Here is a 9834-nt window from a genome sequence, read left to right as displayed (position 1 = left end):
AATAATTTGGGCCTCCCTGCATCAAAAAGGCAATAGGCGGTCTTAAACAAGCTTTATCTCAACCTGGAGAGCATCAGAAATGAGAACGCCTCAGGACACTCCGCTGCTACACATCAAGATCATTTGCAGAATTTTAGATCAGTTTTTAAAATATTTTCTATTATGCGAACCGCCAGTGAAAGCCCCACAAAAATATTTTAGCCAGAACACACTTCTCCAGCACTTCCTGTGATTTTCCTGCTGACCACTAGAATGCACTGTTGCACCCTGCAATCCACCTCGGTGTCATGAAGCAGCTCCTCTGCAGCCGAACACACCCATTAATTTCACCCATCTCCACAACTCTATCATGTATGGTTCCCCTGTGGTTGTTAGGATATGGGAGCGGTACAGTATTGTCACTATTTGTATCATTTGCACCACTGAAGCTTTAATTTGAACTGATAAAGTTTTGCTTTGACTGTGGCAGCCTGCTCAGGTGACAGTTATTAACATCTTCTTCCCCTGGAATTTCACCCTCTAGGGAAAATATTAAACTGGGTGGATCAGAGTTCATACATAAATGTAGGCTGAACAGGCACCAGTTTATGTATGAGCCTTATCACACATGTAATTCACATGTTCATGGTTTCATCTCAACCGTAAGCTTGCCAGCCGTTTCCATGTGTTTGCATTCTCCCTTTAATCACACCCTGCATGTGTTGTTTGGTACCTGTCGCTAAATGTTCTATTGTCAGTGCTCCCTGTGATTTCATCTTCTTGTTGAAAATGCAGAGAAAAGTGTGCACGCAAGTGATAAATTGTGAATAGGCTCTGAATGCGTAGTGCTGTGTAGTAAGACTCATCACATTTAATTATTCTGTTTACTTGAAACATATAATATCTATGTTGTTTCCAACTTTTTGTTTCAGTTCAGCTTGTTGTGATCCTTGAGCACATAGTTCATTTTTATGGAAAGTCTCTAAATTTGTAGTGCTCAGATGATTGTTTTAAGTCCATTTTTGTCATAATATCTGAATATCGATACAGTACAAGAGGTTTTTCCTCCTCTTTAGATGCTGGATTAGGGAAAAACAGAGCAATGTTTCATGACAATATTATACAACTAAATTATTTTCACATTTATGTGAGTTAGTAGATTTAAAAGTGTCTATGAGATGAACATTCTCCAATGGTTTGTGATCATGGCTGTATTTTGTACAGAATGACACCACCTACAGCTTTGTCAATTGTGTACGCCAACACTGGAATTTGAGACATAATGACGAAACCTCTTCTGAGATCTACCTTTTGGCACAGTCTTCACCGAAAGAATCTCTGTGCGTTCACATGTAAATCACTTCCATTCAATCTGCTAAATTCAACCTGCCAATTACACCACTGACTCACATGGGCAAACACCTGTTGCTTTTCAGTTAGCAATCAAGGTTTGAGGAATAAAAAGGGCCAAAAGCAGGGCCTCCATTTGAGTCTTGTTTTTTTTAGAAGGTAAATGAATGCATTCCCCATGAGTCCATACCTCTTTTATACAAGCACTGGAGGAAGCATGTGGTGACGTAGCTGCTGAAGCATGTCTGGGCTGGACTCATCATGCCATGATACTTTCCCTGCTGCGTTGCCTGTGATGACAGTGAGGTCTTGTGGTCAGATAAAAACAAAAGAGATTGAGAGTGACTGTGTTATCTATTCATAAAACATTTCTTTTAAATTCGGTTGTTATACCTACTAATGATATAAATAACAAAATGCCAATAACATAATAAATATCCGATGTAAAATGCTGACATTTTGGCCTGAGGGTGGGACTGGAGGAAAGCCTACCGAGTGTCCAATCTGGGAAGTTTGCATTAAATTTCATGGCAATCTGCCCATTTGATTTGCCTTGATTATTAGATAATTCTTGTGTAAATGTGGACATTTTTGAGCTGATGGTGGGATTAGGAACCTTTCTCCTGGGAAACTGGACATCCATACCAAATTTCCTAAAAATCTGCTCAGTACTTGTTGACAAAATCAAAGTCCACACAGACAAACTAACCAAATGACTGACCAATTATTCCGTATTTCTACCTGCCACTAGTGGGAAATAAACAAACAGGAGGAGTATTAACTCTGCCAAGACATAAACGATGTGACCTGCATGTCAAAAACATGCAATAAACATTTCACATTTGAAGTGAAATGCTCATTTTGACTGATTCAAACAAAAATTGTACTCAGCAGACAGACTGCTGTTGGGTCACAACATTGATCGCAGCTCCAGACTAAATGAAATGTTCTGTGCTGCTGATCAATTTACAACAAGATTTGACCAACCAGGATCAACACTTTATTAAACCGGTTCTGTTTTCAGTTTGTGACATTCAGAACTGCAGGAAGATTTCAAGCATTGTAAATGTAGATTTGATGAGCTGTTAACAATTTTATTGAAATGGTTGTAAATCAGATGGACCCAATAATAAGTATTTCTATATACAGGTCGGTGAGTGAACAAACGTGGTACTTACAGTAACTATAGCAACATTTCTATCCAAATTTAGTCATTTAAGATGCTGACGGAAAAAAATACCATTTCCTCAAACCGACAAACTTCCTTTATTTTGAAACAAATGCTGAAAAACTCGCAGAGCAGCAGTACAGAGCATCGACAGTACGGACTGAATTTAAGGCAAAACTCTCTCACAGCAGATCATCATGGCACAAGAGTATGAGCTCTCTGACTTCACCAATGTACATGAGCTTCAGGGATCTGAAACAAACAGTGGTAACACTCAACCAGCAGGTAAGAGCAGTAAGTTAATAGAAACTAAAAAACTTAATTAAGAAATCCAGCTGAGGGATACGGCTAAATATCTTTTGTTCTTCAGGAATTACATCAATGATTGTTTCTTATGTTTTCTGTAAAATTTACTATTGCTGCTTCAGTATCTTGATAATTTAATATTAGAATGATGAAGTATCAGGCGACATTGAAAGACCAATCATGTCACATCAATGTGTGATCAGAATTTAGAGGTTTAATAGCAGTGTCATTGTCATGGATTACAGAATGATGTGTATGTGTGACACCCACAGAGAGAAGACTCCTCAGAATCGGGATTGTAACTTTAGCAGTGTTGTGTGTCATACAGGCCACTCTTAATATCTCGCTGCGCCTTGCCTGTAAGTTGTGCACCATATTTTTTCCTCACAATACACACACCCTAGCACACTGGCAACTCAAGCTGTAATACTATGTGTTTCCCAAGCAGAGTGTTTTGCAACTAAAACCTGCAATTTCTTTGTTTTTCCAGTGTATTCAAAAGAAGATGCAGAACAGCTTCCTTTAAATCCCTCCATGATAGCAGAACTGTGCCAGACTGATCAGTTTCAAGAGAACACAATCCAGGCATGTTCCTGCTGCAACAACCTGCTGAGGAGCATAGTGAGGGAATATAACATCTTGAAAACACAGAGAGACCTCTTGGTCAGTCAACTGAATGCAAACAGGTTTGCGGAGGGCGGCTTCTCAAGCTCTGGGTCAGGCTCACTGGAGGAACTCCTCGAGACAGGTTGATGTTCAGTGGAGACCTTTTGAACATCTGATCAGCTAAACGGATATTATGTTCAACACCTACCATATTTTGATGAAATATGTATATATATATATATATATATATATATATATAACATATATTTTACATTGTCATGTACAGCTGAAAAATTGCAGATCAGCTAAACCTTTTGTCTTCATTTATTTTAGTTCTCACAGTTTCACAATCTGTAAATGTTCACATTAGAAATCAGTGTTTTCTGATGCTGTTCGGTGGAGACAGGAGGTCTTGGAGGGGCTGTGAGCTGAGCTGCAGATAACGTTTGCTCAGCTTGCTTCTGTGATAATTTAAGATCCAGACGTCTGGTGACTAAAATCCTTCATCTGATTAAAATATAATCTTCAAAAACAACCAAGAAATGTAATATAAAATAAAACAAAACAAAACCTCATTCTTAACCATTTTTAGCAGACAGAGGGAAGGTTGAGAGGGTAAAGGAGGACCCCAGGACATGCAAACTCTCAAGGTAAACACTGACCTATAATTCGCCGACCCCAAATATGGCCTATCATTTGAAACATGTAAGCATTAGCATGGCCAATTGCTCTAGCGTTGTCCTTACTGGTTGTTCCAACACATTTAGAATCATTACTGCGTTTACCGGTGTCGCTGACTGGCAGCTCGCCTCGTTCATGAACTTTATTTAAACTCATAGAGGCTCAGTATTACGGTTTGGCATTTTTCTGTAACGCAGCAGAGTTAGCAATGTTACTTACAACATTACTTCTCAGCCCTGGACTCTGGATTCCTGATGCCCCCCAAAAATATATTTAAATAAATTAAATCATTATCATAAATGTACAACAAATTGTTAACTAATGGCTTGAACTAATGACTTCCAGTCAACGAGGAAATTCTTTGGTCAGGGGCAGCCTTAATGGGCACAAACATATAAATACAAAGTATGTGAATATCTGAAAATGAATGTTTACATCCCTGTGCAGGCCTATATATATGTTTTTTATGTGTGGTATGTTGGTTGCTCTTACTTAACACTCCATCAAGGAGACATAAACATTTTGATCATAAAAAAACAAAAAGCAGATAAAATAACTAAAGTATGATTATTGTATGATTAATGTTATGTAACTTATGCATAACATTAATCATACAACAATCATGGTGTTTACTGCACCTAAATAATTGTCCGTGTGATGCAGCTACCAAACCTCAAACCACACTTTGTACTATTCAGGCACAGACACAAGCAAAAGAAGAACTGAATAAATCATTTTTACTTCATGTAGAAAATTATTGTGGAGGTTACAGAACGTGACATATTTAAAAATTGATATTTTTACAATACCTCAGTGAACTTGTGTTTTCATGGTGTTTAAAGAGCATTGTCGCAAGTTTTTCTTATTCTAATAATTTACTTAAGGTGGTGGCTTTTTGTTATGCATTTAAAAACAACATTTCACTTGAGTTGTTTGGAAAAAAGGCTGAAAGCCACCCAGCTAAACTGTTGTTTAATATACTGAAATACAAACTTTTCTAACGTTTCAACTCACATAAAGGCCAGCAGAAAGACAACATTTTCACTCCTTCCATGGACACATTATACATTTTCTGTGTGGCAAAGTCATTAAACTAAAATAATCAAACATTTATCCCTTTCTGTCACCAAACTGCGAAGGCCGCTTTCCACATGTGGTTCTCTCCTGGGGGATAGAGACAACAGACAACTTTGGGATGATTGGCGAGCAGCAGCTGGGAAGGAGGATAACACAAGCCTGAATACAGTGTCACAGTAACACAGGTGTCAGTCACAACGGCTAATTAAAACAAAGTGAGCGGTGTTAATGAGAAATGATGAGTGAATATCCTGCAGCTCGCGTTTCTGTCAGTTTACCTCTGACAAACCTATCAGCGGAGAAAGACTCTGATCTCAACAAAGACAAAAGTCGAGTTATTCAACTCAGGAAAGCACTGTCCTCATAGTTGTGCATCAGTGTGAAAACATACACACAGAATGATGTTGATATTAGTAGCAAGTAAAACCACAAAACTCGGATTTGCAACATGAAATCACAATTCTTTTTATTTTCCTACTAATTCATATTCATGTATAAAGCTTGGACAACGACAACAAAGAACGTGCTGAATAACTAAGCAGAACCCTTTTTTTGACATGAAAGCTCCTCTGCACTCCACTCACTGAGAGCCATTTCCCATGTGATGCTGTTTGCCTTTCATATAGAAAGAAAATAGCAAAGCCTCATTTTGTAATTCATATTAAGTAAATAAGGTTCGCTCAGTAACAAAATGTCCGGATTCTCTATGTATGCAGGGGCAGCTTTTGGGAAGTATGTAGTATATATAGACGCTATTCTGGATCTCACCCCAGCATTCAATCTACCTCACCTCACTGAGAAGGAAAAGAGGATGCCCATCAGATACATAATTTACATCTTTTACATTATACCTTTGACACTAACACAGTGTGTCTAAAAACCACCCCCAGAAGAAGTTGTGTGACTGACACTGCTGACACTGCTACACTGGGCCGGGTACAGGTTTCTTAACCCACAGAATTGACTATAAATTCTTAAACAGGATGTGAGTCCAGTTAAACCCACAAAAAACGTCTTAGCCAGGATTTAATCTGTTTCACTTCTCCCTCGGCTGCAGCAAAGACTTATGTATCAATATGTGTGTCAAGATATGACAAAGCCTGCTGACATAGTGAAAAAAAACCATCCTTACACTAAGAGGGAAAATCTCTTTATATTGTAAGATTTCAATTATGTCAAACACAAATGGAAATTAGACTTGACTTAAGCAATATTATGGTCCTGCAAAAATGATCGCTTCAACTTGCACTTATTCGTTTTTTGGGAGCACAGTATACAGTGTACACGCTGGTTAGATTTTTTGTCCAACTGCCGGCTCTGCAGAATGTCACATGACATTTAAACTCACTGGAGCAAGGCGGCTATAGTTTTCTAAGTCAGGCGGTGCAGTTGCTCTCCTCTGGCTGCACCAACTGGGTACCACCTCTGTGATGACAGAAGTTTGTCCTGATTGGCTTAAGGCCTCACTGACACGCATGACCTGTTCTATGTTTTTATTCTAAGAACTTCAGATCCGTTATCTCCTATGGTTATCTCTCCCAAAGGGGATGCAATTTATTCTCCTCTTTCTGGCAGTTCATTTTTTACATATGGACATCAACACTACAGTTTTCATTTCCACCAACAAAGCTATAAAAACAGTTTAGTTCAGGGGTTTGTTATTGTAAAAGACATAATGCCCTTGTAGGTCATATTTTTTATCCTAGATCACAGATTTCATTTCTTTTCGCCCTCCTGGCAACATGATGGCCCATCATGTTGCCAGGATGGTTGCAGGATGGTTGCCACCTATAACTGATGGTCAGGCCCATCAGTTATAGGGGGACATTGGGATGCAACGCCCAATTATTGAGCACTGCATGAACCTCCATTACACACACCTCTCCACCTCCCAAAATTAATTTTCAAGTAAAAGAAAACAACTAGACTGATTAACAATTAGTGTGTATGCTGCAACTTGTGAAAAGCCATTGGGAGTAATGAGGAAAGTCGCTGACAGCTGTTTGTTAATGTGCCATACACACAAGACACAGCTGGTGCTGAGGAGTTTCCACACTGAGACGTCGCTCAGCCAGGGCTGCAAGAAGCATGGGTGCTGAGGGTGCAGCAGTAACCCCACCTCCAGATGGCTGAGATGTATTTGTATTTATACTATTATTATTACTACTTTACTGTGGCTTTACAACCCACTCTCTTGATCCTTATCACCCACAACAGGCTTATCTTTATTTTATTTTCTTATGAGCAACATGAGGTTTCCAGGTGGTTTCCTATACTCTGCACGTCATCCTGTAGCAATTTGTGGCCTATTGATCGGTTGTGTCAAAAAGGTTTGGATTCAGACAGCCTCTCCAGCATGGACTTAATAAATTTCAAATCCAGCTTTCATGTGAACCCATTTTAAAAGTGTTTCTGTCATGAGTGAGGTGTCAGTGTAGTTATCTTGATTTCTCCCTAACTATGTCATACAGTTTAAGCTGATATGATGTCATGATGCTGTCATTTACTCTGTTGAAGGGGCATTATGAGAGTTTTGTTTTGGATAAAAAAGTAACTAAGTGTCACTGAAGTGCTGTGGTTTTATAGGCTAAATTGCGAATATACTGTATGCATAAACTTATTACGATCATGAAACAAAAATTCACAAATGTATCCCTGAATTCTTGAATTCTGAATTCCAATATTGTTGAACTGAAAAGGAAACAGTATTACAGTACATTTTTTTCTGATATTATTATTAATTATCTGAACACATACGTCCGAGAAGGGCTGATATGGCAAGTGTATTAGCAAACAGTTGGTTATTTATATGTTGAGTAGATATGGAAAAAACATGTACTCTGATCTGTGTATATCTATGCACATTACAGAGAGTCTGCCCCTACAAAAACTCCATTACCCACCCCAAACTTATCCTGCCCTCCACTCCCATTTACTGGAATCCCAGCAAATAATTAATTTTTTTAAAAGACACAATGTTGAATGTCCATGACATACACCAAAATGCAGGAACAAGTTGAGACTTAATACAAATTTTCTAAGTAAAATTTAAATATACTTAATATAGTATAAATATAGTTATACTCTATATTATAGTTATACTTAAATTTGGAGGTTCAGAGCTGGACAGATGATAGTTGCTGAAATCACTTTTTACAGAGTGGTACTGTTTTCTCTTGACTAATATGACTAAAATAAAACGTAACTGAAATATTTTAGGTGTTTATATCAGGCTAAATTAGAACTTCACCCATTAAAGAACAATGACACCACAGAAACACTATTATAGTTTAAAAAAAAAACCACACTAAAGGAGCAGGCTCCCAGATAGTGATGGGAATTGTGGCTCTTTGAAGGGACCCTGAGTGTATGAATGACTGACTGACTGACTGACTAAGTGACTGAGTGACTCGCTGAGTGATGAAGTTACACCATTGGTCAGCTGAGTGTTAGAGTTTCCCCATTGGCGTGTTAGAGTGTGGGGGTTGCTGTTAGGTTACTGTTCTAAAAAGAACAGCTCTCACCAAGTTTGCTGGTACCAGAGTCGCTGAAAAGAATCGGATCGTTTGCGAACATAACGTCACTACACCAGACTGAGGCCCACACTTGTCAGCAGGGTGAGACACAAGTGCAGTGCCTAAGTATAAACAGAGGCCATGACAGATTTCAGACTGTGCTCCTGTGCAAACACAGCAGGCTGACTATTAGCCACTGCCATGCTGTCCAAGTCCCTCTGAGGGAAGAGAGAACGCCTGCAGATGGTCAAGCATTCTGAAATGACGCATGACGGTCCTAATTTAAATACTGATAACAGGATTGTGCATATCCTTGTGTGCTCAGTACATGCACATGCAAACACAGAGCCACACATGTGCTGTACAAACAAGTAAGACCCTGCTGCATATACAAGATGTAAAATGCTGTATCAAACACACAGAGGATCTAAATCGAGTAAAGATAACATGTAGAAGGGGGACAACTCTCATCATTATAGACTAGCTAATGAAACAGAAAAGAAAGTCTGATGATAACACTTCCATGTCAATTATCTTTACATGATAACATAATGCCATAATATACTGAATGATCAGGCTCTAACTGACTGTTCGCTAAACCCCGTCCCCGAAAACTTGTTGTCCATCATAGCTTACAAAAACATTCAACTCTACTCTAAAATACAAGAACATCGCAGCCCCTTTCCTTCAATGACTCCTACATGGATCATCAGCTGGTGAGGATGTTGACTTTTTGCCTGGGACCTGTAGTTTTAGCCTCAGGTTCAGGCTTAAGCCACAACTGGACCGTTGGGTGGGGCCAGCCCTATAAACAGGTCTGTCGCTGATTGACTGACTGACTGATGAAGTTACGCCATTGGTCAGCCAAATGCTGTCTGACTGAGACTACTGGCCGAGTGTTGGAGTTTACCCACTGGTCATTGCTCTTCGATTTTGATTTAGCGCAAACAGGCAGTATTGTCAACTCAGCATGTTTGTCATTAGATTAACCGACTTTTCAGCTCCCTTTACTGACATTTTTTTCAAAAAGCACCTAGCAAAAAATATAGCAACTCCTTGGGCAAACTTTCTGTTGAAGAAAGTCACTTGGAAATGGCCGCCACCATCATCACAGTCAACTGGAAAGTCTGACAAACATAACGAGAGGCAGGG

The 9834-nt window shown here is 39.0% G+C and overlaps 1 long non-coding RNA gene across 1 annotated transcript; it reads left to right on the top strand.

The window, feature by feature from the left end:
* Nucleotides 1-2622: 2622 nt before the first annotated feature.
* On the top strand, nucleotides 2623-6724 carry LOC147819787 (uncharacterized). Its single transcript, XR_015436513.1, has 3 exons — nucleotides 2623-2782; nucleotides 3076-3162; nucleotides 3294-6724. It is a non-coding gene; the product is annotated as an uncharacterized LOC147819787 (long non-coding RNA).
* Nucleotides 6725-9834: the final 3110 nt, after the last annotated feature.

Source organism: Seriola lalandi, unplaced genomic scaffold (genome assembly GCF_002814215.2).
Source record: "Seriola lalandi dorsalis isolate HSWRI2012SDOR001 ecotype SW California unplaced genomic scaffold, Sedor1 jcf7180002049654, whole genome shotgun sequence".
Classification (NCBI taxonomy): domain Eukaryota; kingdom Metazoa; phylum Chordata; class Actinopteri; order Carangiformes; family Carangidae; genus Seriola; species Seriola lalandi.
The sequence above is the reverse complement of the archived record's forward strand: the minus strand, read 5'-3'. Positions and strand labels throughout refer to the sequence as shown.